This window comes from Bombina bombina, chromosome 3 (genome assembly GCF_027579735.1).
Source record: "Bombina bombina isolate aBomBom1 chromosome 3, aBomBom1.pri, whole genome shotgun sequence".
NCBI classification, from domain to species: Eukaryota; Metazoa; Chordata; class Amphibia; order Anura; family Bombinatoridae; genus Bombina; species Bombina bombina.
Window position 1 is genome coordinate 383,660,567 of NC_069501.1, and position 6,026 is coordinate 383,666,592.

Sequence of the window (6,026 nt, forward strand, 5' to 3'; positions counted from 1 at the left end):
TAAAATGTTTCTGTACTTTCTATAAATAAGGCTATCCATGGAACTAGGTAAAACTGGTTCCCAGGAGGCAGAAATTGTTGTTATATTGATTAATGGAAACAAATAAAGAATTTCAACATAAAGTATTAGGCAAATCATTTTTGGCTGTCTGTTGCAATAGAATTAAAAGGAATGTTACAAAGGATGATAGAGATTGGTTGTGTATCTCCTTGCATAGCCATAACCAATACACAGCCAGATGAGATGTATTTTTATTCAGCACTGATATCTGACAGGACTGAGACAATTAAATTGGAAACTATAGAATCAATTCATATGTCATAGTATGAATGGCTATCTGTAATAACATGAAAAGCAATTATGTATCTGTAAAATTAACCACATAAAACACTATTTGGGCTATAATGTTTTCTAATCAATTTAATAGCTTTAGAGCAGAATATATATCAACAAAGGACGGCAGAGGATAATTCTTTAAATAATGCTCTTGCAAACAGAGAACAGAAGATGATCCTTTTTGCACAATTTTCAAACAATTGCAAAAATATGTAATTTATATTTAATGGCAAAAAATTTATTTTCCTGCAAGAGTTTAAACTTTCATTAAAAAAATCTTATAGCTACTAATAGAAAAAGATATGCAGACTTTATCCAGATGCAGTTAAAAGTCAAGTATTTATTGTATCCAAAGTATACATAGCATTTTCAAATTCATGTCAAATCAGCAAATGATCTAACGTGTTTCATGTGCCACCAGCCATACTTCCTCAGAGATCATGTGTGTATATATTTATACTTCTAATCTTTTTAATGCTTTTCTCTAATATTTCATTAAGGTGCTGTTGGTATAGGTTGGACTTGATATATGTTAGAAAAAAATCTTACACAGAATACTCTGGTGAATTGACATCAGTGCATACAGGGTATTTCTAGGTAAAGGCAAGCGGGGATACTTACCCAGATCTGCAAATTTCCTGTCCAATAATTCTGTTGCTTTCCTTTTATGAAATGGAGGATTTTAATATAATGTTTTTATCTCCACCATAATATATATGTATATATATATATATATATATATATATATATATATATATATATATATATATATTTATATATATATATATATATATATATATATATATATATATATACATATAAGTCTACGCACACCTATGTGACATAGCTGTGAGTCTTTTTCTAGGTTTTGATCATTTATGTGTAAAGTCTAGCGAAGCATAAATGTTAAAACATACAAATATTGCCTCAAGGTGCTTAAAAGACTGACTGATACCTCACAGTTGTCCAGCAAACTGATCTCCCAGCAATCAGGAACCCTCCACAGCAGAATCTCTTGTAAAAATAAGAGGGATGGATGTGTACCTTGAAGAACAGTACACAACAAGGTGTGATGATAAAAACTTCAATAAAATCAAATAAAACACAGGTGTATCTTACAGCGCTTAACGTGTATTTATACCTTATGGCTCCTTGGAAGTAAGGTTCCCTAGCTGACCCTAAAGGTAAATAGTAAAACGACTAAGATACAAGGAGCGCCTATATATCACAAGGCAAAGGAAAATTGCTTATAAAAGTAATGTACATTTACTGGTTAACATGTTTAATATATAATATAATATCATGGATCCATGTACCATAAAACCTGATGAATTACATTTCAATAGGGATAACAGTATTAGTGTTATGTCTTAAAAGCATCTAAAATCACAAGTGCAAATAATGTCAAGTCCAGATGTAATAGCGATGTCCTACGAATACATCTATACGTAAGTCTGTTAAAAGATGTCTGTATGATCCAATAGAAGATGCTGAAGAAGCAATGTGTATCCTTGAGGGATAGTGAGTGCCTCACATAAAAAAGGTGGGAAAAAGCATGAAAAAATCAATAATAAAAGTAAAAATGCAAAATATTACAAAAATTGTGAAAAAATTTATAAAATTTAAAATTAAAACATGAAAATTCTAAAAAAGTGAAAAAGGTGAAAAAAGTGTTACTAGATAACAAAAAATAATAATACAATTCAAAAAGTACATAATGTATGGGGTAAAACTTGGTGTCCGTGAGCTCCAAATGTTTAATTAAATCAAATGGTGAACTTCAGTGAAGTGATCTCTCCTAATTATGAAGCCTCTAAGGAAGGAGTAGAAACTGAAGAAAATGGGGAAAATCCAAAGTTATCCAAAACTATCCCTTGGTGAACTTAGACACTAAACCTGTGAATAAAGGAAATACAACATGGTGCAATACTGCTAAATAGTGATGTCGCGAATAGTTAGCCGGCGAATAGTTCCCGGCGAACATAGCATGTTTGCGTTCGCCGCGGACGGTGAACATATGCGATGTTCGGTCCGCCCCCTATTCTTTATCATTGAGTAAACTTTGACCCTGTACCTCACAGTCAGAAGACACATTTCAGACAATCAGCAGCAGACCCTCCCTCCCAGACCCTCCCACCTCCTGGACAGCATCTATTTTAGATTAATTTGGAAGCTGCATTCTTAGTGAGAGGAGGGACAGTGTAGCTGCTGCTGATTTAATAGGGAAATCGATAGCTAGGCTAGTGTATTCAGTGTCCACTACAGTCCTGGAGGACTCATCTGATCTCTGCTGTAAGAATAGCACCCCAAAAAGCCCTTTTTAGGGCTAGAACATCAGTCTGCTTTTATTTTTCCCTGTGTAATCAAATTGCAGTTGCCTGCCTGCCAGCGTGTGTGTCAGGCTCACAGCGTATACTGTGCCCACTTGCCCAGTGCCACCACTCATATCTGGTGTAAAAGTAGTGTACATTTAAAAAAACAACACTTTTTTGACTGTGAAATAATAGCAGACAGCTCCCAATACCCAAGATGGCTGCCAATAAGGCAGATGGGGAGGGTTAGAGAGCTGTTTTGGGGGGGATCAGGGAGGTTGGGGGCTAAGGGTGGATGCTACACCACAGCATATGTAAATATGCTAAAAAAAATTAAAAAAATTTAAAAACCTTTTATTTTAGTACTGGCAGACTTTCTGCCAGTACTTAAGATGGCGGGGACAATTGTGGGGTGGGGGAGGGAAGGGAGCTGTTTGGGAGAGATCAGGGGGACTGATGTGTCAGGTGGGAGGCTGATCTCTACACTAAAGCAAAAATTAACCCTGCAAGCTCCCTACAAACTACTTAATTAACCCCTTCACTGCTAGCCATAATACACATGTGATGCGCAGCAGCATTTAGCAGCCTTCTAATTACCAGAAAGCAACGCCAAATTCATATACGTCTGCTATTTCTGAACAAAGGGGATCCCAGAGAAGCATTTACAACCATGTGTGCCATAATTGCACAAGCTGTTTGTAAATAATTTCAGTGAGAAACCTAAAATTGTAAAAAAATTTAAGTTGTTTTTAAATTTGATCGCATTTGGCGGTGAAATGGTGGCATGAAATATACCAAAATGGGCCTAGATCAATACTTTGGGTTGTCTACTACACTCCGTTTAAACTAAAATTAACTCTACAAGCTCCCTACATGCTCCCTATTTAACCCCTTCACTGCTGGGCATAAAACATGTGTGGTGCACAGTGGCATTTAGCAGCCTTCTAATTACCAAAAAGCAACGCCAAAGCCATATAAGTCTGCTATTTCTGAACAAAGGGGATCCCAGAGAAGCATTTACAACCATTTATGCCATAATTGCATAAGTTGTTTGTAAATAATTTCTGTGAGAAACCTAAAGTTTGTGATAAAGTGAACAATTTTTTTTTATTTGATCGCATTTGGCGGTGAAATGGTGGCATGAAATATACCAAAATGGGCCTAGATCAATACTTTGGGTTGTCTACTACACTACACTTAAGCTAAAATAACTCTACAAGCTGCCTTCATGCTCCCTTATTAACCCCTTCACTGCTGGGCATAAAACATGTGTGGTGCGCAGTGGCATTTAGCAGCCTTCTAATTACCAAAAAGCAACGCCAAAGCCATATAAGTCTGCTATTTCTGAACAAAGGGGATCCCAGAGAAGCATTTACAACCATTTATGCCTTAATTGCATAAGTTGTTTGTAAATAATTTCTGTGAGAAACCTAAAGTTTGTGAAAAAGTGAACAATTTTTTTTTATTTGATCGCATTTGGCGGTTAAATGGTGGCATGAAATATACCAAAATGGGCCTAGATCTATACTTTGGTTTGTCTACTACAGTACACTTAAGCTAAAATTAACTCTACAAGCTGCCTACATGCTCCCTAATTAACCCCTTCACTGCTGGGCATAAAACACGTGTGGTGCGCAGTGGCATTTAGCAGCCTTCTAATTACCAAAAAGCAACACCAAAGCCATATAAGTCTGCTATAATGGCATGTCTGGCACACATTGTTGGGGCAAGGGTCCATCTGACCACTGATACCTGGTCTGCAAAGCATGGTCAGGGCAGGTATATCACCTACACTGTGCACTGTGAAGCGGGCGTAACCCTTACACTACCTGATCGATACAACATCATACCTGATGTTTAAAGCACGTTATTCCAAACAATTTAGGAATGTTAGGTGATTTATGCCCTTTATGGATTAAAACCAGACTCTGCATCAACTATGTAATTTTCCATGGGAGTTTTGCCATGGATCCCCCTCCGGCATGCCACAGTCCAGGTGTTAGTCCCCTTGAAACAACTTTTTCATCACTATTGTGGCCAGAAAGAGTCCCTGTGGGTTTTAAAATTCGCCTGCCTATTGAAGTCTATGGCGGTTTGCCCAGTTCGCCAGTTCGCGAACAGTTGTGGAAGTTCGCGTCCGCCGTTCGCGAAGCCAAATTTTTATGTTCGCGACATCACTACTGCTAAAGACAAGTATAAATGATCGAAATGAAGATTACCATAAATGTCAATGCGTTTCGGCCCTCTGTTAGGCCTTTATCAAGACTATCTTGACAATGGCCCAATGCATTCCTGAACAGGGTTTATGTGACCAAATCCTCATTCTAGAACACCCACATCTGGCCCCTCATTCATGATGGTAAATCCTAGTATTTTTCACCAGTGCTACAAATAAAGGCGACTTTCAGCCATGAAGTATAATATACATCATGTTGAAAATTCCTTTTTTTTCCAGCAGCTTAGGCCGGGTTGAGTAGCTCAAGCCTCCCACTGCAGAACACAATTTTTTCAATGAGGTGACCTTTCCACTTCTTAGCCAATAGCTGTGTGGCCCCATTGGCATTATGCTGTATGGCCAGCACACTATTTTATATTTTCTTGCCCCTTTTTATTCCAAATTCTTTTTATTGGAGAAATTATAAGAAACTTTCAACATGTAATCAGCCAGGACAAACCTGTTACAAACATTCAGGTTCATGAACAATATCAAAATCAAATAACCAATATTTATATAAGGCTGAAAGGAAAGCGGGGAGGGTCGAGGGGTTGAGGGAAAAAATGAGGGTAAGGGAGGGAAAGGGGGGGGGGGGAGAGTGGACAAAAAGATTAATTGAAAATAAGGTAAGGATGTTGTTTGCTCATATTTGAATTAACAAAGGTCTTATGTATCTGCTAGAGTCAGAGTAAGGGTGTGTCTAGGTCAAAAAGGAATGGTCATAAGTGGGTCTATGGAAGAGAGTTAGGATTGGGTAGTTGAGCAGTGTCGTAGCAAGCAATTGTTGAGTCGAGAATGGATTTGAGGTGTTGTTCCCACATATTCTGAGCAGTTATAAAATGGTCTCTGTTATCTAATCTGTATGCCCTGTATTCTTCTAGCTCTAGAAGGTCTGAAACCTTGTCTCTCCATTGTGTAAGAGTGGGAGGGTCTGTGGACTTCCAATTTTTGGCTATAAGGGATTTGGCACTGTTTGTGAAGATGCGAAACAAGGTGATGAGTGGTTTAGAGGGGAGCTTAATATTCTTATTTAAAAGATATAGCAATGGGTCGCAGGGTAATGTTTTTTGGAAGATTGACTCTATTTCCCCAATGAGGGATCTCCAAAAGGAGTTGATGACATTACACCACCACCACATGTGGCCCATGCCACTGCCCACATG